The 26,279-nt window shown below is 39.0% G+C and overlaps 2 protein-coding genes across 2 annotated transcripts in view; one reads left to right on the top strand and one right to left on the bottom strand.

Annotated features, from left to right (window-relative positions):
- Positions 1 to 26,279, top strand: part of LOC306845307 (netrin-1-like) — a 66,318-nt gene that overhangs the window by 5,880 nt on the left and 34,159 nt on the right. The window lies entirely within an intron of this gene.
- LOC306845308 (syntaxin-8-like) overlaps positions 6,532 to 26,279 on the bottom strand; it is a 118,617-nt gene continuing 98,869 nt past the window's right edge. Inside the window, exon 9 of the transcript XR_013781979.1 lies at positions 6,532 to 7,195. The gene's annotated coding sequence lies outside the window, so the exon portion shown is untranslated. The remainder of the gene's footprint in view (positions 7,196 to 26,279) is intronic.

The following is a 26,279-nucleotide window of genomic DNA, read 5'->3' as shown; positions in this document are numbered from 1 at the left end:
CTTCTCAGATGTAAATGAATAGTTCATTCAAAACCTGAAATTCTGCCATCATTTACTTACCCTCATGTTGTTTCTAACTATGATTTTCCTTTTTTCTGCAGAACAAAAAAGAAGATATTTGAAGAATGTTTCAGTTGTTTTTGCCCATACGATAAAAGTCAGTGGAGTTTCAAGGTTTAAAACGGTCATAAAGATAATGTAAGAGTAAACCATGCTCCAGTGGTTTAATACGATCAATTTCTATGCTGAACAGACTGAAACTTAAAGGGTTAGTTCACCTAAAAGGGAAAGTTCTGAAACTTTGACACTTTATAAAGTCAACGTAAAACATTCATATGCTTTGAGTGGTTTAATCCAAGTCTTCTGAAGACACATGATTGCTTTATATAATGAACAGATTTAACTGAACTTATATTCACATACTGATCATCGCATATATATAGAACACTTTAAATATGGTAAAAGGAAGCCTAATCTTGTGTTTTGAAAATGAACGAATTACGCATTTAGAATGACATGAGGGAGAGTAAATGACAGGATTTTTTATCCATTTAAGTAGTGAGCCATTCTCAAATCAAATCAAATAATTAATCAACTCATGTTTACTCATACCATCATATCATGCTCATATAAATATGGCAACACATCAGATACGTCAAACCTCATCGGTGCTTGTGTCATGACGTTAAGTCAGGTGACAGAGAAGAACACATTGCCATTTGATTTGGGCGCTGACGTGGATTAAACCACTGGAGCTGTATGCTGCTTGAAGGTGTGCACCCCATTGACTTTCATTGTATGGACCAAAACAGCTGAAAATGTCTTCAAATATCTTTTTTTCTTCTTCTTCTTCTTCTTCACGTTTGTGTTTTGCAGAGAAAATCACACCGCTTACATACAATTTGTTTGTCAGATTTCGTAGATAATCAGCCATCAGTAATCTCAGTGTTTGTCTTTGCCAGTAACAGTAAAATTCACTAGTTAATGTTTTAGCTGCCACGTGGCTTTTATAAATCAACATCTCTAATCTTCAAAGCTGCCGATGGATCAAATAGTTCCACCTATCAAGCAAAAGAGGGTGAGATGTGAGATGAGAAACCTGACGGAGCTTTTGCACTTTGCTCGGCTACCTCACTATTTTACCTCACTGCTGTTCAAAGGGGATGAATTACCATCGTAGACGTGCAGCGGTTCATCCAGTGACCGCATTTCCCAGAACGCTTATCAGTGTTTACTGGTGTTCATCATGTTTTGTAAACCACAGGCGAACAAGACCTTCTCATATGCATGTGATTCTCGTAAAGGAATTTTCAAAAGTGTCTTCATCATCATCCGCAGATGCATCAAATAAATCCAGCAAACACCTAGCAGTTCTGAACCACCTGTTTGTGATTGTACAACATGAATGTTTCCACTTGCAAGCTCATTAGCTCTTTCATGTTACTCCATACCGGTTGGCAGCTTTTTTGGACTTTTTTGACAGGAAGGGTGATCAAAAACAATGGTTTTGAGAGTTTGGACTCAGACTGTGATGCACAAGCCCAGCCTCTTCAGGAGAACCAGAGATATAAGAGTGCATTGAGCTGGCTGTTGTAAACCTGTGGGGCAGGCTGTGTGTTTTTGAGAAGGCCCAGACCTCCTGGCGAGATCAGTGCTGGCGGAAAGCCCATGCTGGGGCTATGCTGCAGGGGGGTGAGTATATTTCCAGAGGAGGGCCTGGGTCTAGAGCCGAATACTCTATAGCAAACTCAACCTGATGCCTGCCAGGTTGCAACGCACTAGGCCCAAACCAGCCATCTGCATCTCGTTTAACTAGACGCCACCACACACACACAGGCTTGGAAACATGAGCGTTAGCACACATATTGCGCTCACACAGGATGGTATGTGTAAGAGTATGATAATGCTGCTTTGAATTCAAAGGAATCGTTTAGCATGTCTATCCATCGGGATACTCATAATCGATGGAGCGATACTGTGCCCAGTTTGTGAGAGAATACTATTAAAAATATCTGACGTCATTTTTTATGATTCCATTTTTAAATTGCTCGTAATTGTCAAGATTTGAAAGAACCGAACACCAACGCTGATTGTAAATAGGAGTCAAAACAATTTATTCCTCAGTCTGACATTGTTTAACGTTGTCCAAAGTTCTGTCTTCCCATCTTACCACATGTGGTCGGACGCTTGAGCATTGTTTTGAAATACAATGATGTGCTTGTTATGCAAGGACACATTGACAGCTTCAGGCCAATGTATGTAAAGTGCATATTGACAGGATAGAAATATTTCAGGCAGAACGATGGCACATGAACAGAGAATATCAAGCCATGCTCCTTTCAAGAGCTGAATCCTGCTGGGACTGGCATTTAAAGCATTTATTTCATGACTCAATTCCAACTATGAGGAGCTATATGCCTGATGTGTTATTGCTCCTATTGTTGTTATTTTATGAAGCAGTTGATTGTTTAATTATGAACACGTGATAATACTCACAGACTGTGTATAAAATCATCTAATGAGCAGTGAACCGACACACTGAAGAAGGCTTTCCTCTAAAACATCTGTATTTTTTATATATATTCTGCTAGTAGGAACTGAATAAACATCTAAAAAGGACATTAAAGTGAGAAGATCTGAGGGGAAATGCACATTATTGTGATCATAAAATGAAATCTGATGAGTAAAATCTCTGCTTAGAAAAAAAAAAAGAATATCATCGCAAGATTTGGAATGCTTCGATTTGGTTGATTATATGCAATAAATGTAGTGATGTGTTCAGCCATGCAGCATTTTCCCATTTGAAAATAATCTCAGATTGGTAATGTCTGAGACTTGCTGGATGTGAAAGTATTTTTCACATAATATTATTTTTGTTGAATAACCTTATGTGGAATCTGTGATAGAATGAATAATCAAAGAATGTTTTTGGAGGGATAGCATGGAGACAGTTGGGATGGTTTGGATTTCTGGGTTACAAAGATGTGAAATTATACATAAGCCTTGCGGTTTGCAGGAAAAGTCAGTTATGACTTAAAATTGATGCCCAAATATGTCAGTATTTTTTTGGAGTATAAAATCAAGGTCATTCCGATATTCAGAGTCATGCAAAAGAACCAAACAACTGCAACAACAACTTTTTCTTTAGTTTTTTGTGTGTGTAACAATATCGGCACTGCTTCATCCCACAAGGGACTGAAAAGGGACAACATTTTCAAAAAAAAAAAAGTTACCACTGCACAGGACACTCTCATATACAAGGCAAAACAGCATGGTTAAGACTTTATATTGGCCATCTCAGTGGACTTTCTCAGCTTCCCTTAGGCAAAACATTCATTTTTGAGGCTTTTGGTTGATATTACTGGTCTGATACATAATGGAACACAGATTCCCTTTACAACCCCAAGAAAAGAAAACCTTGAGCTTGTTTCTGAAGGAGAATTTGAAAGTTTCAAGATGGAGACGTGTTCTTTTGAGCAGTTAGGTGGAAGCTGGGTTGCTTCTGCTCCAAACTGCTTCTCCTACACACTCTACAACTTATCATGACTTATTATGACTACATTTGAAAATTTCAGGCAGGTTCATGTTATCACTTCACAGATTCAAAGCTGTTTCTTAGGAACATGGGGAATGTCATCCCTCATTGTCTGCATTGTTAGTGTGATACAGAAATAAAGCAGTCTCCCCATCACTGACGGGAACCAGCTGAGGATAAATTGGCTGACGTTCACAACACAAACTTTGTGTCTCCTGCCTAGAAGTCTGATTCACACACAGAGTAAATAATACTAACTCAGATTTGAGATGTGTTTAATAATAAAAAAGGAGAATATACCCACATAAGCATCAAACATGTGGGAACAGATGTGCTAACCACCAGGTTATGCCCTGACATAACCACTTTTTATAGTATTCATTCAATAGCATAATTGCAACCATTGCATGCTTTTGTCTTAGGTGTGTCTTATTCATTTCTAGCTGTTCCTTGGCTGTGAATTTTAGTGCTATAAGGATAGCTCTCTCATATACCATGCAATTGTGTAATTTTATTGGCTGTTGCTGCATGAGCCTTGAGTGGAAGACACAGTTGACTTCACTCTTGATGGCACTGACACCTCTCTTAAATTACAGCGCTGCAGTGCTGTTCAGACTCACCCTTGTTGATACCTGTTTCCTCAGTCAGCGCCAGCCAGCGTTGTTTATAGTAGGCACAGAAGAGGATTGTCTGCTCGCCTATTGATGTCTGGCCCTCGAGGCGAAGAAACAGCTAAATGAATTAATTGAGCCTTTTATTCTATAGTGAAAGCTTGTGTCAGGCTCTCTCAGCTGTGGTTTGGCAAATCAGGAATAAATGAGGGGTGTTATGAAGATTCAGTGAGACAGATGATTGTGAGCAATTGAGCAATTTTTCTTTTTGGCACAAAGTACCAGTGAGATTTACTTTTTACAGATGGAGACTTAAAATTTATAGTTCGATCGTTATTGTGAATTATTTTCTTACAAGTTTACTGGCAGTTGTTTTGAAAGAGGTTCTATTTTATGTAGCTATTTAGGTTATACTAGGTCATTTACAGTGTATTTCATATGTACTTCACACTCTGTCACACTGAAGAACAAAACCAATGACAGTTCATAACAGGTAACATGCACACAAAAGAAAGAGAGTTTCTCAGCTCTATCATCACAGCCTGCCAGAATAAACATCAGCCGGATATTTTCCATTTAGTCTGCCAGGAGAATGTACTGCTGAGATTACAGTCAGTGATGAGACAGCTGAATAGAGTCAGGGTGAAGAGCTCATGACAAACATCTGTACCTATATGTCTAAAACCAAATTCTTGTGGTCCTGAAAAGAGTATGTGCTTTAGTGAAGAAGCCCTGTTCATCTTCTCATGTTCTGCTTGAGGTCTGAGAAACCACTAAGGACATTTTAATAATCTGAAAATATACACTATACCATTCAAAACTTTGGCCTCTGTAAGATTTTTTAAAACAGTCTATTATTTGACCAAAACACAGTAAAGTAATAAAATATATTGTGAAATATTAAAATGACTTTTTAAAAAAAAGAAAGAAAAATGACTGTTTCCTATTTAAAATAAAATGTATTCCTGTGAAGGCAAAGCGAAATTTTCAGCAGCCATTACTACAGACTTCCTGTCACATGATTATTCTTTAATGATTTGGTGCTCAAGTAGCATTTATGTATTTATTTATTTATGAAAAAAAGCAGTTGTGCAGCATCATTTTTTTGTTTAAAATATGATGTTTTTACTGTCACGATTGATCAATTCATGTGTTGTTTTTTTTTTTTTATAAAAGTATTCATTTCTTTCCAAAATTAAATAAAAATAAAATAATTGATTTAATTGTATTTTTCTATAATGTGTTTTTGTTTAGGTCAAATTGCTCAATGAACTTTATTAAAATGATTACTAGTCAGATTTCTTAAAAGTCAGTACTTTCATTGTGACAAAAAAGGAGAAAAAAGAGGGGAAAGGCTGCAAAAATACCAGTTTACTGGGTTTTAATTACATCAACTTAAGAATTTAAGAATAAGAATTTGATGAGAAAATAAGATTATTTTGGTATCTACTACAAGTAAATTTTTATTGTCCTTTTTTTTAAACACAAGCAATTGCATAGATAACAGTGTCTGGAAGATATTCCCTGCTCTCTCCTTATGAGGTGAAACACAGGTCTGCTGCCGCCCTAGATTCATGGCCTTCGTTCTGGCGGCTGTTTTGAAGCCAGTTAAAGTGTCAGTACACTGTTAACACAGATCATAAACAAAGCTGTAAACAGTGCAGAAACGCTGACACATTCCATGTGCACTGCTCGGCGCGACCGTTCCTCTCCACATCTATTCTCCTCAATGACTTAAACTCTGTTGCCTGGGTATAGGTTCAGAATTGATGACCTCAGCTTAGGGTGGTTCCTGTGTGGAGGGCAAGTGTTTGGGCTGGATTCTCAGCCAAGCCAAACATACAGTGAAGAAAAAAAAGGAAATGAGCTGAGAAAGATTGTTCAAATGTGGGACAGCTCATAAAGTAAAAAAAAAAATGTCTACGCTGGTGAAATGCAACAATGACACAATTTCACCTCGTTTTGTTAAGATGTGTGCATATATATGAAGTTTATTCACGAAAAAAGAACAAAAAACGGATAATAAAATTTTCAAAAATCATGTTTTTATGTATGTTATCATGTTTTATTGTGTTAGTTAGCTGTATTTTTAGTTATTTTTTAACCTAATCAAAATAAGTTATCTGTTTTTAAAAATGAACTCTTCATATATGTATATATATATATATATATATATGCATATGTGTGTGCACACAGAAAAATCAAGGTACAGGAATGTATCTAAAAAGGTATAAATGCTTTGACGGTACAGCAATGTACCTCAGAACGTTGGTACATTTTTGTACCTTCTTGTTTGTACCTCTAAAAGAACATTTATGCACCCCTAGTGATAGAAATGTACCTTTGTGTCCTGGTATGGTTTAAAATTGCATCCTGATATTTTTTACTTAATTTGATTTGTTTTATTTCATTCCACTCCGTTTGAATTAAGGTAACAAATCTAACTATGTCTTAACTACTATATAGCTACTTAAATGGTTTGAGGAAACTGATTGCCTTCAATGGTTTAAGTTAATCAAACTCAAAGCAATAACGTTACATAAGACTAAGCAAAAACACTGGTACAAAGAAATCATGACAAAACATGTTTTGAAGCATAAAACAAAATCAGTGGGCTGTTTAGTCAAAAATATTACATTTAAGCTATCTTATCAAACTTTTCACCAAACAAGTAAAGACCGCACAAAGGGAATGTTTAAAATACATTTGAGTGTTAAATACAATTAATAATAATAATAATAATAAAAAACAACTGCTAAATAATCTGAAACACAGTGGATCATTTTTATGCAAAAAAAAGAAGTTTTCCATACGATTAACAGCACATTCTATACAAACTTTAAGAGGTTTGTATACTATGTATAATACTTGTATTATAAGGGAATACATTAGTGCAAAAAACAGCACCTGTAAACTGACCCAAGACTTTGCAGACATCATCTTCAGATGCAACCAAAACATCCAATGGGTTTAAAGACAATGTTCCCTCATCCTCCTTAACAGCAAAGATGGTGACAGCCGCCTCCAGCACCTGATCAGGCTCCCTTTTCTAAATGCAGTAAAAACAAATGGTTAGTGTATGTCACCAAATATCATCATATTTAAACAAAGTGGACATCTTATTTAAATTTTCATGAATGACAAAAAAGTGTGAAGGATAAGAGAAGTGTTTATTCAAAGGTATGTGCCAATTTAAAAGGCTTAATATGAAATAGATGTATGTATTTAGTATCACTTAGTTATGAAAGGTAAATATATTACAGTTTAGTTAGGCTATTTAATTAGTTATAGAAGATATAAAGCATAATAACCTAAAGCCCTATATTACAAACGTGACTTCTCAAAAAAAAAAAAAAAAAACAATATTAGCAATCATGTAATGCATATCTGAAATCCCAGCTAAATTTATAATGGAACTTATAGATCATGCTGACCAAGAATTAGATGGAAATTTACCAGTAGCCTTTTTTATTCAATAAATGCACACTCTTAAATTATGATTTTGTGATCTGTGATTTGCTGCATAATTTGCCTGTACCTCAAGCTTGTTAAAAGTACAGATATGTACGCTTTTCTGTCAGAACTGATTTTGTACCTTTAAATTAAAACAAAGGTCCACAGCTGTCACCTTAAGGATCATATTCTGTACCTTACAGGGTACTTTCATGGCAAATGTACCTTTAGGTACAGAAACAATACCCCTATTTTTCTCTCTCTGGTGTGTGTGTGTGTGTGTGTGTGTGTGTATTAAGTTTGAGGTCTCAAAATCCTGAAGTCTTCAAAGTTTATTATTAGGTAAAAATAATAATAGTTCTTTTGAAAATTGGACAAAATTAAACGTGAAATAAAATGTAATGTACTGTTTTTTCTTGGGGGATGTATGACAAATGTTAAGTTCAACTTTTGTGTATAATTTTGCTCCACCAATGAAAATAGTTCCAAAAGCAGTCTGGAATGCTGCAAACTCAGACAACAGATAGTGGAATTTCCAGTAGTAAATAAATACCAGTTCTTTCTGAACTTAGCATGTCCAATCAAATTAGAAAATAAAATGATTAGGTTTCTTTTTCGCTTGTCCTGTCTCACCTGCATGCAAACTATTCATGTCTGGTAGCATTTCTAGCGAATAAAGGAGCAACACAGGGCTGGCAGTATACAGCATGCCTGCAGACTGAAAAACAGATCTGCGTCACTCTCGCTCCTTGTTTCTGTGGTACCACCTGAGGTGCGACCCTTGGCACTTAAGTCTTGATGGGTCCGGTAGGTCTGTCGACAGGACCACCAGCGGTGAGCATGAGCGCATCGTCCCCGAGGCAACAGTTCCCGCAGCAAACGGCTCCCTGTGATTAATGACTGTATGAAATTACGTGTGTTTAGCCATACACTTTGTCCCAGACCTCCTAGCCGGACCCCCTCGCACACCCCAGCAGAGCTTCTGCCCTACCTCAGAGGAAAGTTATGAAGTACGCTCTAAAGGATGTAGTAGTGTAAATATACTACAGGATTTAAGGTGAGCACTAACTAATGACAGGTTTTATAAGGTGCTCTGGCAAATATTGAGAGACTGGAAGATGTTGGGACTAGGCGCAGGAGAGACTGGAAGATTTTGGGACTAGGCAAGTTTGATAAATGAGATACCTCTATTTGCTAATATCGAAGTAAGGAGCCAAAAGCCTGCTGACCCTCTTTTGAGAGACGATGAGTCTTGGTTTGAGGTAAACCGATCTCTTCTCGCCTCATTTGAAGCAAATTTGTCTTTATTTACCCAAACTGTGGTACTTGAACATGACCATGTTTTGATTTGTAACTGTTCGTGGTTTGGAACTGCAGAGGCTTGTTCAAGATTCAACTGTACACAGAGCCATTGCTTAAGGCTATTGACTTAGATTAATACTCGACACTGTGAATGTATGTACTGGCATCAGAATGATAAAACAAGGCTGATAGGTTAGTTTAGATAAGATTTAAGAAAATCCTAGCAAACTGAAAGAATCTGGTGCTTTGGACAAAGCCTTAGAGTATTCAGTTCATTAATACACAAAATACCAATCCAGGCTTATTGGGAAAACGCACCTGAGGCCACGTTTCTGCAAAATTATGATATTATTACACAGCTTTTTGCATGTTTCATTACACAAAGTGAAATGTCCAGTGAGTGTCACTAAAAGCATGTTCACTTGTCTCAAAAATAAATGAAGGTGAATCTGGCAACATTATATTCCGTAGGTTGTTGTTTCAAGGCAGTTCATAAATGAAATGCTGCTATTTGGTTGAAAATAATGTACAACATACACTAAACCCTACAATAAACCTATTTAATAGTTTTAATAAAGGCATATGTGAGATAAAATGCATTTGATTTTATCTTGCTTCTACAAGTCTTTTAGCTCTTTTATTGTGACTCATATTTAGCTGGACTCATACTAGATCCACACATGCAGTGTTGAGCAAGTTAACTCAGAAAATGCATGGAGCTGGTTATGTAATGCAAATGTTAAAATGTATAAGTTTACAAATTATGATCTATGGTAAAAGCATTCTGAGGTCAAAATAGAGTACTGGATAATTATAATAATTATACATTAATAAATAACCTGCCTTTGTAATTATAATTTATGTTTACTGGCACTAGTGGTTATTTTATCAGGAAACTGCAAAATGTACAATTAAATTATACAATATACAAAGCAATTAAATGTTTAGGTATTCAATAAGTTTGAACAGTGTCACTAATTAATTTGGGAATGTTAATGAGTACAGTTTAATAAATAATAACTAGACTGCCAGATAAAAAAAATAAAAGACAGAAACTGCACCAGGTCATCTGAATTAACCAGACTTGACCCCACTTAATCCAGGATTCCCAAAGTCTGTGAAAAAAGGCCAAGTTGTGGTCAGAAAGTGCATCTGCCCCCTGACCTCGCTGAATACCAGGCTGTGAGAAAGTAGTAGGGGAAATCCAGGGATGTGGTAATGAGTTTGCCATGTACAGTATGTGCACAAACATGGTGGTCCTGGTGTGTTGCGTATATGGATCTGGAGCTTCGCTATTAAAGATGTGAATGATCCTAGAAGAGGATATTTTCCTGGAAAAATTCTATATTAGCTAAATGCTAAATTAAGCACATAGACTCGACCTATACTCAAAATAATGTGCAAAACTCCAAAAAAATTGCATTAAACAGTAAGATAGAATGCAATTAAAGCAAATGCTCAAGTTCACTCATCATACATTAAACTGTCCATGTTAATATGCAGTTGGAAAGATCCTCTAAGAAAGTAAATGCAGGTATGGTAAATGCAGGTACTGTTTCCTGTCTCTTTAACCAGAGATTAATTTTCATAATCAATAATAGATTCGTTTTTTAAGCACATTTACTTAAATGAATTTATTGTTCTATTCTATTAAACTTTAATTCCAGAAAAAGGGGTTCATGCCCCATAGAGTGTATTATTGTAATTGGAAGTTTTTAAATATTTCTAATTATATTTTGAATAACACTAAAACATCCATTCAGATATTCCGTTCGGCTTGCTCTGTATATTATGCTTTATTTTATTAATTTAGTCAGCCATCTGTATATTGATTGATGCACATTTTGTCAAGGATTGTAAACAGTTATTTTGACTCCTTGCTCCAAAAATGTGTGCTTGACAAATTGCAACTGGCTGTTATCTCATACGCCTCAAAATGACTTTGCACTGATAAAAATACATTTTCTGTTATAGTGGATATAAATAAGCTGTGTATAATGAAAATATGGCTAAATTCTGACTCATATGAAAGTATTTTGGTGCCTGCATTTATTTAATTTTTTTTTTTAATACAAAACAGTTATTATTATGTGATTTTTACCTTATAATTTAAGCTTCAGTTCCAAAGTAATTTCCCTAACATATACAACATAATATTTGAAGGAATGAAGAAATGTGAGGAGGATTCTGACGTGGGGGTGATAACCTCATTTTTGCTCAAGCAAGACCACTTAGGTATATTATTGTTCTTTATTAAAATGTGGAAAAGCAAACAAACCAAAACCAGTATTTTTTTGCTGATAAGGAAATTGAGGTTTAACTCACAAGCTGTTTGTGTTATGACATGATACTCCAAGGTGCTATTTCTGGCTCAAAATGAAATTGTGAAGAGGCCATTCTCTACTGCTGATTATTGTTTTTTTTTAAGACCACCATGTACTACTTGTGGTAAAAAATAGGGCAGTGGTTAGACAAGGCCAGAGTAGTCATGCTTTTTCAGTCAGACTATGAGGCTCCTTTTTTGCCCTGGCATAGGCAGCTGACAATCACAGCAGATATCTCTGGGCACTCTGTTTAGTTCATCTTAGGATGTGTTGGTGTTTCTTTTCCAGATCTTTTCACTGAAGCTCCATATGTTATGCTGTCCAGTGGACAGGGCTCTGGCTTTGGATAAAAGGCATGTATTGGATGATCAATCCGATGACCCTCTTTATTTATTTCCTCCTGTGTGTTAGGGCTGGAGGGAGTCCAGCAGCATGAGAGAGTGTCTTAACTGTAAGATCAGCGAGACTGCTTCAAACATTCCTCCAAATTTTTATAAGCTAGTTTGATATGTGTAACGGTACGGTTACAACACTCCAATATGAAATGTTATTTTTAATCTCTTTAGATGGGATGTGGACATCTAAGATGCTTAATGTTTTGTTTGTTTAGTAAGTTAAAAATGCAAATTGTAGTGGTAAATCCAAGGTGAGACCAATACATGAAGAAGTATTTCAGGCTTAATATCAAAATGTTGACTTGTTCCTTGTCTTCTTCTTCAAAAATCTGGTTCAAAGTGAGGCACTTACAATGGATGTGAACGGGGCCTATGCATAAATGCTTTTGAAAATTGCTAACTATCCTAAGTTATATCCAAATACTTTACAACTTTGTTGTAAATTCGACAACATAATCCCGAAATCGCTAAAATCACTCACTCTTTAAGTGTGAACAACTTTACAGCTTAAATATGTTTAAGCTTTTTTACTTTTATTCTATCACTTTTATTATTGTTTTAGTTTTTATTATTGTTTTAACTAAAACTAAAACCATTCAGTGTTTTTTTTTTTATGAAATAAAGCTGTAAAAAGTATAAATATTAGATGGAGAAATATAGCCTTGGGAACTACCTGAAATGAAATAAGTTCCAGTTGAAGTACTACAATTTCTAAAACTGAAATAAAAATAAAGCCAAAATGTCAAATAAAATGCAGCAAGTAACAAAATGACCAAAACTTACATTACAATTGAAATGAAAACTGAAAATATAAAAATCAAAGAATATATATAAAATACATGCAATATAATAAATACTATAATTTTACATAACCAAAACTAAAATAAGACTATTGTATTACCATTGTAATACTATAACACTGATGTATTTTTCCTCTTTAAAGAGAACAAAGGACAAGTGGACCATGTTCATAATGTAAACATGGTATGTTAAATCAAATGAACTAAATAAAAACAGCAGCTCTTTAGGAAATGACCTCTACAGTAGCTGGTGGTCCCTTTTCCTTGTGGTCAAGATCAGTAGAGATGTTTACTGGCTGGGGCACAGCTGCATTTTGAGGGTGTGATAAGGATCCCTACGCCTGATGCTTTTCACAGCTCCCTGGCCCTGCAGCGTTACCTTCTCCCTGATCTCCCTTTCCCCACACTCCTCCCACGGCCTCACGGTAACCGTTTATTTATCTGAGAAAGTGAGCTGTTTCCACAGGATAGCCCTGGCTGAGATACAGTATCTGGTTTCCATAGTGATGGGTGGGAAATGGAGAGATTGCAGAACCTCAAAAACAAACAGAGTGAGGACAAAAAAGAAGAGCAGAGTTAGATGAAGGAGAATGGTAACAGCAGCCGAGTTTGCAGTTTTTTATGAGCCTAGTGTAGACAGTTGGTCGGAAATTGCACCTCAACTGTGTTTTTCTTGGTTACTTTAACACACATATAGATATATCACTCTTATGAACTTTTATTACGACTATAGAGATTATTATTATTCTAGTGCAACATCCCTAAACACTGTGTAATTCCAACTCTTAGGCTACATCTGTTCTGTTCATTGGACTGGATTACTTGACATCTTTTGTGGTTGTTTCTCTTTTATACAAGTTTTAGTATGAAATACAGTGTTCAGACTCATAAGAGCAATAAATTTAAACTTGAGGTATCCCTTTCTGTTTGATGAGACAATTGCTTTGACCTAATGTGCGTTTTTTCACATTTGATATAAGGAAGGTGCAATTTTGTACCCAATTAAAATATATGAACTTTCAATGTAATATCAAATAACACATTACAGTAAAATTATAATACCCGTGCTTATGTAATTCAACATTCCATGACAAAAGATTATTAAAACATAATGATTTCAAATTTTACTTTAAGAAAAGTTGTACTTTTAAGTTAACATCATTATAAAGCACACTTTGAAAATTGTACTTATGTTTGTGTATATAGTCATGAAAGTGTACTCTTAAGTATACTTAAGTGCATGCATAAGTGGAAGTTTTAATATTTAATGTGTGTTAATGTTAAATATATGATATTTACCTGATGAACTACATTGAAGCGAAACACAGGCAAAAGCTCTAATATAAATCAACCTCTATAAAATAAGATTTTCCTTAAAACATTATGTGTAGCATTAACTGTGCACATCACAAATTGTGTGGTATATCTAAAGTGACGTTATCTCATCTCTCTCTTGCTTATCTACAGCACAGGGGACTTACAGAGCTTACCTACAGAGATAGCAGAGCTTACCTTTGACCTTACTTGTGCCTGAACTAATGAAATAATCGATGTAGGAAACCCAGTCAAGAAAATGAAATTGTTTATGTTTTTTTAACTTTTTTTATGAAGCAAGTCGACAAATTCTGTGTTCCTGAATACCATCACGATGGCTTTCATTTTAGGTAACTCACATTGCTTAAGGCTACCTTTTTTCCCAGTGGTGTCTGCTCAGGAGACATTAAAATCTCATTAAGACTTGTGGTGCAGTAATTATCATTTAATGACAGTTATAGTGTCACCGCCTGCACCTTCTGCCGTTATCAGCGAGAGGCCTCAGCATTATCCAATCCTTTGCCAGACAATAAAACCTGCACCTGCCTCTGCAACTCACAGTTTGGTTTTGCTAATGGCTCTCAGCAGGTGGATATCTGGACAGAATGTGTCTTGTGTTTCTAAGTTTGACAACAGGTGGAAAGTTTTTTTCTCCCCTCTCTGCTGCTTATAAGTTATTATAAGTGTTTCAAGGTAACAGAGCAAGTGGTTTTCCTCCATATATACTGGAATGCCAGTTGGAACTGGGACAGTATAATGGGCATTTTATTGCGGTAATTATGGTTATGGAACCTGTACAGTAACAATAACTAAATTCAATCATTGTCTGAAGTCATTTAAGTGGAACAAACCAGCTGATGAAATATGTTTAAATTTCTGACTTTGGTGATTGTTATTGTTGGATAAACTAATTTCCCCTGAAAGAAAGTAATTACGATCACTGTGGCATTTGCCAGGCTCCCAATTTTCCCTTTTTAACCAGAGTTAAATACACTTGGAAACTTTAGATAATGATGTTTAATTGTGGTATGTCTTTGTGCTGTGGCACAGATAAGGGTTAAAGGAGGTTACGGGGCACATTGTTTATCATTTACTGAAAATTACCATAGATTACCATAAATTACCCTTGTTAGACTTAGAAAATATGTGATAAAGTTGATTTAATAGCTTTGTGATTTGATTTGACCATCTGTCTTGTGAAAGATCTCTTGGGGCAACGTGTGGCCGGTGGCCACAGAGGTGCTTTCTTCACACGCAATTAGCCACTCTGAAGGCTCATGCTGAGCGCCTGATGACTTTAACATGGTGAGAAACGCTGATTACACCACAATGAGCTTTTCAAGAAAGCCGAAAAAGAAAGTGATTCTGGAGTCTTAGGGAGAGAATGGCGTCATCCAAAAAAATGGCGGAGGAGTGAGGACAACGGTTAGAAAAAGAACAATAAACATGTCATAGCAGGATGAATCGGCAACCTGGGCTTTAGATTTACAGTTTTAGGGGCTTCCTGTCTGCTCCCCGCTCACACTGGGACAGACGGTGTGCGGAACATGTGGCAGGGAGGAGAAAAAAACACAGCTCGCTGTTGATGAAGTTTTGGACAGGCGCCCATTCGAGGCTTTAGTAGCACGTCTGAGAACAATGGAAATGGATGGAAGACAAGTTAGTCTTGTTATATTTGTATTCTGGCTGTGATATGTTTCTACCGTCCTGGGCAATGCACCGAGACCTCGGCGGGAGCGTATATGTGTGGTCTATGTGTTCATTTATCAACTTTAGATGGAAATTTTACCTTAAAGGGGTCATCAGATGCCCATTTTCCACAAGTTGATATGATTCTTTAGGGTCTTAATGAAAAGTCTATAACATACTTTGGTTAAAATTTCTCAATGGTAGTGTAAAAAACACCCTTTTTACCCTGTCAAAATCAGCTCTGTTTTGAGCAAGCTGTTTTTTAGTCCATGTTGCTTTAAAATGCTAATGAGCTCTGCTGACCCCGCCCCTCTACTCTGTGGGGTGATGAGCAGACTGTAAATTTCAGCCACAAAACCGGCTAACTAGCACATTATTAGGAAAGGCGATTTGCAAAGATTCATAAAAAACCCTTATGGTAAACAGGTATATCGAGGGCAAGACAGATGAGTACTCAAGTAAACGGGCGTGGTCTTCGATCAGCGAACAATATCCAGTGGGCTTCGGGAAAACAGAGTCCAAATGGAAGGCAAAGGGTTAATCCAAAGTACAAGACAGAAGATCAGGAACCAGACAACAAGGCAATACGAAAAGACTAGACGTAAACTAAAATAAGAAACGGAAACTAGGAATGGCTCCGTAAAGCAGCTAACACTTGGAGAGTGATAAACGCAGAACAATACAGGAGACTGAAAACAAACATGTGATGCATTTCACGGACGAGAATCCATAAAACACATTATTAGACTATTTTCCAAGGCTGCATGATATATTAAACCCATTTAAAAATTATAATTAAGCATAACTGTGAATTCACAAATGCTACAATTTAATTAAATAATTATATGCGATGCAGTTCACACAGTATATGCTCTTTAATTATTTCCACGCGTGTAGGTTAAGATCGTGCGTCACACAGCGGCTCCGTTCACAGTAGCTCCACAGAAACTGTTATCATTTACATGTGTGGAGCGTCACAAACTCCATCTCTGCATGTTCTTGTGAGTTTGGGTTTATTATAACGTTCATCAGGGAACGCAACACGCACAATTTCATCAGATTTGTAAGGTAAATCATTTATAAATCCACACAAACACAAGAGAATACATCGCAATTTCAAAATAAAAGCTCAAACCCTCACTCTGAGTTACACGTTTTGATGTCCACATATTCATTTAAATACAGTGGCTAGCATTTCTGTCCAAAAGAAATTGCCAAATATTAAAGATTAAGTGGACATATGAATTAAATAGTGTTTGGTCAATATTAATCAGGGATTAGATCGCGCAGTAATGTGTAAAAACAATCATCAGGCCGTCGGCGCCCCTGCAGGCCTTTGTTGTTATGCGTAATCTACATTATTTCTATTTTTTATAATATATTATGTATTTTAACAGTTTTGTTCAATAAAACCATACGATTACTTGCTTTTGATACTTTATTTGAACTAATTATTATTGCCTCATTACTATTATATATGTATTTTAAGTAATTTTAAAGGCTATTGTTCACTTACATCTATTTTTATTACCACAAAAAATAATAATAATCCAGTAAAATCCAGGTGGATGGTGGAGCAGAGGCGGAACATGGGGAGGGACGGAGGGCCAGGTCCACGTGGAAGTTGGAAGACTGGGGGCTGAAGCAGAGCAGGACACCCAGGCAGAACCGGCGAAGCAGACGAAGCAGGGGCCCACCCATAGCTGAGCAGACGGAGCAGAGAACCAAGGCGGAGCAGGGAACCAGAGCGGAGCCGACGGAGCAGGAAACCAGGGCGCAACCGCAGCCCACCAGGGCAGAGCAGACAGTACAGGAGCCCACCAGGGAGGAGCAGACGAAGCAGGGGCCCACCAGGGCGGAGCAGACGGAGCACACCAGAGTGGAGCATACGGAATCAGAGCCCACCAGAGCGGAGCAGACAGAGCAGAGAACCAAGGCGGAGCAGGGAACCAGAGCGGAGCCGACGGAGCAGAAAACCAGTGTGGAACCGGAGCCCACCAGAGCGGAGCAGAAGGTACAGGAGCCCACCAGGGCGGAGTAGACGGTACAGGAGCCCACCAGGACCATGCAGGAGCCCACCAGGGAGGAGTAGACGAAGCAGGGGCCCACCAGAGCGGAGCAGACGGAGCAGGAGCCCACCAGGGAGGAGCAGACGAAGCAGGGGCCCACCAGGGAGGAGCAGACAGAGCCCACCAGAGTGGAGCATACGGAATCAGAGCCCACCAGAGTGGAGCAGACAGAGCAGAGAACCAAGGCAGAGCAGGAAACCAGGGAGCGGAACCAGAGCCCACCAGAGCGGAGCAGAAGGTACAGGAGCCCACCAGGGCTGAGTAGACGGTACAGGAGCCCACCAGGATGGAGCAGACGGAGCAGGAGCCCACCAGGGAGGATTAGACGAAGCAGGAGCCCACCAGGGCGGCGCAGAAGACCACCACGGCAGAGCAGAAGACCACCAGAGCCAGACAGCCGACCACCACAACGGGGCAGAAGACCTCCACGGCGGAGCAGGAGCCCACCAGGGTGGAGCAGACAGAGCAGTAGCCCACCAGTGCGGAGCAGGCGAAACTGGAGACCATGGCAGGAAATGGGACCTAGGGAACACTGAGACACACAAGACATACAGAGCATTAAGGGCCAAGGCAGGGAACACAAAAAGTTCATCAGAAGTTTCTCTGTTGACATCTGAACGGGCAGACAGATCAGTGACTGAAGTTAGACAGACAGAAAGTTCATAATTAAATGCATTGGTTGGAATAGGATTGGCAGATAGTTCACAATCAAGGGCATTGACAAAGGCTGTAGTAGACAGTTCATTATTAGTTGTCTTAACTGAAGCTGGACTGGTAGACATTTCAGTGACGGAATCTGGACAGACAGACAATTCATACTCAGATTTGATTGCAAAATTTAAACCAACAGACAGTTCGCAATTGGATGCATTGATTGACACTGGATTGGCAGACCATTCAGTGTTTGAAGCTGGATAGAAAGAAGGTTCAACATTAAACTTACTGACTGAATCTAGACAGACAGACAATTCATACTCAGATTTGATTGCAAAATTTAAACCAACAGACAGTTCACAATTGGATGCATTGACTGACACTGGATTGGCAGACTGTTCAGTGTTTGAAGCTGGATAGAAAGAAGGTTCAACATTAAACTTACTGACTGAAACTGGACTGACACAAGGTTCAAAATCCGTGTTGTTAACTGAAACCAGATAGGTAGACAGTTCATAATCAGATTCATTGGCAGAAATGGGACAGACAGATAGTTCAGAAGTCAACTCATTGACTGACACAGGATGAATAGGCTGTTCATTAGTGACCTCCTTGGCAATGACAGGGTTAATAGAGCATACAGAAAGTTAATTTAAGGCTTCCATGGACATGACAGGCAGGGATGGGAGTTCCAGGACAGCCCTTGTAACCACAACAGAACAGTCAGGAAGTTCACAGACAGCATCCATAGCCATGACAGGACTGGACGAGGATTCATATACGACCTCCATAGCCATGACAGGACAGGACGAGGATTCATAGACGGCCTCCATAGCCGTGACAGGATAGTACGAGGATTCTCAGATGGCCTCCATAGCCATGACAGGACAAGGCGAGGATTCGCAGACGGCCTCCATAGCCATGACAGGACAAGATGAGGATTCGCAGATGGCCTTCTTGGCCATGACAGGACAGGACAAGGATTGATAGGTGGATACCACTGACACCTCTGGAGGTTCTGCAGCAGTTGCCGCCACCTCTGAAGGTTCTACAGTGGTAAACTCCGGACACAGGGAGAGTTCAGTAACAGTCTACCACCATAGAAGGAGCTAAAGCGAGCACCGCCGCTTCAGGAGGTTCTACAGAATGTGCCACCAACTCTGAAGAAGCTGCAGCGAGTGCCATCGCTTCGTAGAGCAAAGCAGCGAGTGACACTACCTCAAGAGGTTCTGCAGCATCAGCCGCCACCTCTTGAGACATCACAGTGGACGTCGCCATCTCGGGCCGTTCTGTGGTGGTGTACTCAGCCCAAACGCAACACAAAGCAATCCCCATCATGGGAAGCGCTTCGGACAGGGGAATTAGTGCAGGAACAGGAGGGTTAAAGTGAGCTGGTTTGGGGATACCAGCTGCAAGTGCAGACACCAGTGGTGCATCCCTCACACTGGATACCAGACAAGGATACTGAAGTACTGACCTTGGATATCTGGGTGTGGCAGACAGAACGTGACAAGACTCTGGCTGATCAGCTGTGACGTGAAGAGACTCTGGATGGTCAGCGGAGATGTGAAGAGACTCTGGAAGATCAGCGGGGACGTGAAGAGACTCTGGAAGGTCAGCGGAGACGTGAAGAGACTCTGGAAGATCCGCTGAGACGTGATGAGACTCTGGATGGTCAGCGGTGACGTGAAGAGATTCTGGATGGTCAGCGGTGACGTGAAAAGACTCTGGAAGTTCAGTGGAGACGTGAAGAGACTCTGGAAAGTCAGCGGAGACGTGACTCGCCTCGTGACGATCATCCGAGAAATTACTTGACTCGTGAAGATCAACTGTGACTGGACTTGACTCGTGAAGATTAGCTGTGACTTAACTTAACTCGTGATGATCAACTGTGACTTGGCTGGACTCACTATGATCAATTGTAATTTGACCTGATTCATGAAGATCAACTGTGACTTGACTGAACTCATGATGATCAACTGTGACTTGGTTGGACTAACTTGGTTGGACTAAAACTCTGGCAGATCATATGAGACATACACAGGCTCTGATGCAGCAGCTACGATGTTAATGGGTTCTGTGGCAGCAGCAATGACATGACAGGGTGTTGTTGTGGCCGCCATTTTGCGAACAGCTCCGCTGTCGCTGCCATTTTGTGAACATGCTCTAACGCAGCTGCTATCTCGGTCATAGATGCAGTGTCACGTTCTTCCTCCGCAACACCCACAGTAAACAAAGAGCCAACAGTCAACAAAGCATAATCCATGAACTGAGCGAGTGATGAGCGTGGACCTTCGCGTCTAAATTCAGACTGTAAAGGCTTATTTAACCCATCGCCGAAAATCTCAATCAAAATAATGTCCGGTAAATCTGAATAGTTGGTGATGGCTAAAAACTCTCTAATATGGTTCTCCAGTGATTGTGGGCCTTGTTTAAGGGCAAAAATATTCTTGTTGTGTCCATCCCTGACAAATGTCCGTTTGAAAAGCTGCTGGATCCTTGTGTGGTCGAGTATTCTGTAACGGGGCAAATGAGATATGAGGCGTGCGGATTCATTTGCAAGCTTTTATTAATACAAAAACAGGGCATTTAGGCATCGGGGATCGGCGCTGTAATGGGGCAAACAAGACATGAAGCGTGCGGATCCATGTGCAAGCTTTTATTAATAGACATGATCAAAAACACAGGCAGGGTCGAATAAATGGTAAACAGGTATATCGAGGGCAAGACAGATGAGTACTCAAGTAAACAGGCGTGGTATTCGATCAGCGAACAATATCCAGTGGGCTTGGGGAAAACGGAGTCCAAATGGAAGGCAAAGGGTTAATCCAAAGTACAAGACAGAAGATCAGGAACCAGACAACAAGGCAACACGAAAACACTAGACTTAAACTAAAATAAGAAACGGAAACTAGGAATGGCTCCGTAAAGCAGCTAACACTTGGAGAGTGATAAACGCAGAACCATACAGGAGACTGAACACAAAAACAAACATGGAAAGGCTTGGTAAGTAGCTAACACTAGGAGAGTGCTAAACACTAGACAATACTCGGCAACTAGATCAGGATCTGAGTGTGTTTTATGTAGTGTGTGTAATAGCTCTTAGGTGAGTGTGTAATTAGTGACAGCTGTGGGATCAGTGCATTCAGCTGTGTTTGTGCAATCAGTGCAATGGATGATGGGAAATGCAGTCCAGTGTGGTGTGTGGTGTGAGTCAATATGATGAAGCGACATCTTGTGGCAGTCAGACGGAAGGTCATGGACCAGATTCGTGACAGGCGCATTCCCTTCAAAAACGAAAGTACCGTTAATCCTCTGCGTCTTCAGCAGCTCAGATGTCGGGAGTAAATGAAGACTGCTATATTCATTATTACATCCAATAAACAAACACCTCAATCGCTTAATCAGAGACATTCTTGTCTTCCCCTGCACCAGAGTCGACACAATGACGGACAGCTCACAGCTCACTCAGGGCAGGTCTAAGGTAAGACGGTCTTGTCAATCAACTCGTGGGAGCGGTCTGTGCAGAACTACATCATTCTGATAGGAATCTCAGAACAGCCTGATTTGAGAAAGGGGATTTTAAAATAGGGATTTAAAAAAAAACACTGGGTGGATTTTTATCATTATAGGATGGGTGTGGACACACACTTCCAACACACATTTATGTTCAAACAACTTGTAAAGTGAATTTTGCATCCGATGACCCCTTTAAGGTGGAGGCAGGAACATATAAATCAAATATTTCCCAATTAACACTGACGAATGAATGATTCAGAAGCATGTTTCGAAAAAACCGAGAGGCAAAAAATGTTTTTATACATGTGGCTCCACTACAGTGCAGAGTTTACATACCAATATTTGTATATTGCCTCTCGGTTTGGGGTAATATCTCCCATGAGACTCCTACTAATTAGCAGCCTGTTAAAACACTCACACAGGTCAATGCACTGAGAGAGCTGAGCCTTGAAAAAAGTTTGAAGTGCTCCCCCTCTCACTGGCTGATGGACACCGGGGTCATTTCCAGGCAATCTGTTCCGATCGGCCAACAGACTTCCCATGGTCTTTCCAGCCTCTCATACCCTTCCTCTCCCCTGTTCCACTGCAGTCCCTGCTTGCCCAACTGAAGTCATTTTCATGCTCTATAAAGTTTATTGAAAAATCCGCTGCAGTGGAGTTGTGTTCCAATAAAACAGCATGAACGCTTGTTAATGTTGAGCGAGGATGGTAAATCGGAGAGGTGACATGCGCTAATGACATCTGCTCCAGAAGGTCTGGTCACCCTGAGACTTTCCCACCACATTGGTGTGAATGAACTCTGAGAATGTATGTGCGTGGGGGGTAAATGAAAAAGAGGGGCTTAGAGTCCTCACACCTGATGTGACGGCCACATTGTTATTGCTAATGAAGCTAATGGAGGGAGAAAAGGTCAGATAGTAAATCACACGAAAAGCTAATCGCATAGAATAGAGACAAAGGTGATATTCCCAGCCTGTCTGTGCCCATTTTATTTATTATATTTTGTTATTTGCTTTATATAGACTAACATTTTTTTTACCTGATATTAATAATTGTTAAAGAATTACATTATAATAATCATATGTGCTCAAAGTATTATCAATGAAAATCATCACTTTTGACTCTAAACACATTCATATGTGCCGTAATGATTCCTCAAACCTCAACTATTAAAAAGTGCCAATTCCAAATGTGGTATCCCAGAAGCCATTTCCCAAAAGCCATTTACAGAAAACACCAGAGATATTTGAGTTTTAGGGAACTAGCGCTGCTATGCAAATACCACAGCAGGTGGTAAACTGGATGTAGACTGTGGAGTCGAGTTGCTGCCCAAGACAACAGTCAACTTCTCATAGATGGGCTTTCATTCCTTGGGCGTCATCTGTCCTACAAACTTTGCGAATCATCCTTAAATCCGGAGGGTGTGGAAACATAACCGATCCGATTCCTCCTCCATAGACTTTGGGTTGAGTCACCAGTGTTTCTAGGGATGTACTTTCCTTTCTGTAGTGTAAGAGGCTCTGTCTCAAAGTGCTTCTATGGCAAAACAGTTAGGAAAAAAGGAAGTTGGTTTTGAGTGTGGATAAAGCTTATATTATATGTCAGTAACGCTGTTTCCACCCAAGCCGCGAATCTACTTCATTTGAAAAAAATTTTAATATCAGAAAAACAGTTTGTGAATAAAGTAACCCTTCTATTCCAGGTGTCCAAGAGAACAAAATCGCCATTTCCCGAAAAAAAAGAAGGTAATTGTAGCCACTGTACATTAAGGTTTAGAGCACAGACAAAACACTCAATTGGCGGCAGATGTCAGAATGATTTATTCTTTAGGTCACATGATTTAAGTCACAATTTTTTTTCCAACATCCCAAAAAGTTTTCATAAAATGGATGGAAACACATTTAAACCTGTGATTTGACAAAGTATTAATTAAGGAACTGTGACAGCAATACAATATGACTCAGGAGGGCTTTTCTTGGCCCGAGGGGAAGAATTAACACTGTAATTTTCAAACATGGTTATTTTCCCATAAAACTGCCACACCAACAACTCTGCAACATTATCAATGACTTCACTGACTAATTTGACAAGATAATGTCTTCATAAAGAGTTCCCCTTTTTTCCTTCTCTGAGTGCCAAGAGCGCTATGTACGGTTAATGCTGTGGCTCAGATTTCCAACATTCCAAACGAATGTGATATCTGTGACAAGGAGTTGAGCAATCACTTAGTTTCACAGAACTAAGCCCAAAAAGACACTGAGTTTTAACGCTAGGTGCCTTTTGACACCATTCCATTTTGGCTCAAAGTGTTTGCAGGTTCTCTGTTGGCAGGTTTTACTCAGTGGCCTATGGTACCATTAAGGTTACACAAGACCCTTTTCAGAAAGGAGGATAAATATATTATTGTTGTTGGCAATATAACAGGACTGCTGCTAAGTTGATTTTGTTTAATGCCTCAGATCTTGTGGTGACTGGCCTTTAGTCTTGTTGCTCATGATCGTAGCTCAAGAAGATTTTTACGATGTTTAAAGCAGTGAACCAAGACAGACCAGGTAATAAAGTAAATTTCCTTTTAACATCTGCCTTGGACAATGGAAACGTGTTCAGTGTCACACTTCATTCATTAGCATCTAAACTATCTAATGGAATACATAGCAATTATTTCCATCATTTGTAATCTGCTTCTATGGCAAAGAATGGTCCAGCATAACAGGTAACTACATTTGGCACATAGATCTAGAGGGGCGTCCCAGGAAAGAGCTCGTTGCCAGATGTGGAGTACATGTGCAGTGAAATGGCAGTATTGTGGTATATAAACTCTGCGTTCTCTGCTGTCGTAGCCTGAAAGCTGGATCTTTTTTCATCTTTGTGTGTCTGGCTTTGCGCAGTCTGGGGAATCTACATAAATCCCAGAAGGCTTTCACCGAGCTGGGATGAATAGAGGTGGCCGCTTTAGTCTGCTTCTGTATAATTCTTACAACGCGAATCACACAAAACAGACATCCTCGTAAGTTCATTCAAGGCAAAGAAACAAACTGAAATATCCTCTCGTGTTTATCTCTTTTGTTTATGTCTTGCTCATCTCTTTTTTCCCCCTTTTCTGTCCTCGCAGAATCTTTATCTCTCTGTTATTGTGTCTGTCTTTCGCCTCCGTTAGCAAGGAAATAGATGCACTCTACTTTTTGACACACCATTTATTCCTGCATCACAGCATGCAGTTGGTGTATCACTTCTGATCCAAGTGGTGCAGCACTATTTGGAACAGCTGATCACCACTAACGAGGGGGCAAGCTGGTCATTAAATGGTTGCTAATGCTGGAAAGTGGAGGTCTTTGTTGTGGTTATAAAACCCTTAGGAACCTCTTGACCTGAAACCCTTATTAGTTTCCAAGCATTCAGAGCCATCTTTCTTATCACACTGGCCCCACTTAACGTCTTCATAGCAAAAGAACAGACAGAAAGAGAGAAAGAGTGAGATAAAGATAGAGGGAACATTATACAGAAAGAACAAAGAGCCTCTGACACTTACATTATAGCAGTAACAGAAAAAAGGGTTCAACTGTACTACACATATTAGATCAGCAGATAATTGAATTACTACCAAGTAAACTGCCAACCTCATCATAAGATTATTTTAAACTGGATGAGATAATACTAATTTCAGAAGGAAGCCGTGTCTCGACTGCCACCCTTGAAATTCTTATTTAAGTCTAAACCTTGGCATGAATGTTCCATGAAAAGCTCCAAAATACATGCCAAAACTAACACGAGAGAAGGAGGTGTCTCTGTATTGCTGTGATTGGCTATAATTAATAGGCCTTTGTCTGCATATCATATTCACAACTGAGCTGTAAATCAGCATGAATGGGTCACACTGCTGGAAATAGAAAGATACATTTGCAAAGTAAATAATTCACCCACTCAAACATGACCACTGCTGCTCATTTATGAATTGAAATGAACTTGAAATTACCTGAATTTGTGTTTTAAAAGTGTACCACATGCCTGCAACCATAAACTGTAAAAAGTGTCAAGCTGCAATTGTGACATTAAGGAAATATTTCTACCATATCCTATCTGTAAATTTAATTTTGTTGGTATAATTATCACATTTTTAGAATAATTTTTTTTTTCAGTATAATTACACCTGCTGTGTTTTATTAATCTAAAATAATAAGCAAACAGTAAGCTAGTGGAAAAATAAAGCAATATAAATTATGATGCAAAAATTACACTACCTATTTTTGGATAAATCTAAGATAAAATGAAAAATTATTTTGCATAAAATTTAAAAACAAAACCTAGAAGGCCTTATTTTAGCTCGCCTTATCTTTTTGGTGGTTGGATGATTTTGATCTGATATGTTAAGCCAGTGGCTGGAAGTGTATTAAAGCATATGTTTTTGTATGCACTGTGCTTTGAAAGAGGGAGCCCCGCCAAACCCTCCAAAATTCGCATATTCTTAAATTCATTGCCAAAACCGAGCATGTTTTATTACTAACCAACAGCAGTCATGCGCAGCAGTGCTCCTGGGCTCCCATGTGGATGAATTTATAATTATAAAGAACCGGAGGTACACAAGTCATAATCCGAGCGTTCTTCAGCCAGTGATGA

Source organism: Barbus barbus (assembly GCF_936440315.1).
Source record: "Barbus barbus genome assembly, chromosome: 25".
Classification (NCBI taxonomy): domain Eukaryota; kingdom Metazoa; phylum Chordata; class Actinopteri; order Cypriniformes; family Cyprinidae; genus Barbus; species Barbus barbus.
The sequence above is the reverse complement of the archived record's forward strand: the minus strand, read 5'-3'. Positions and strand labels throughout refer to the sequence as shown.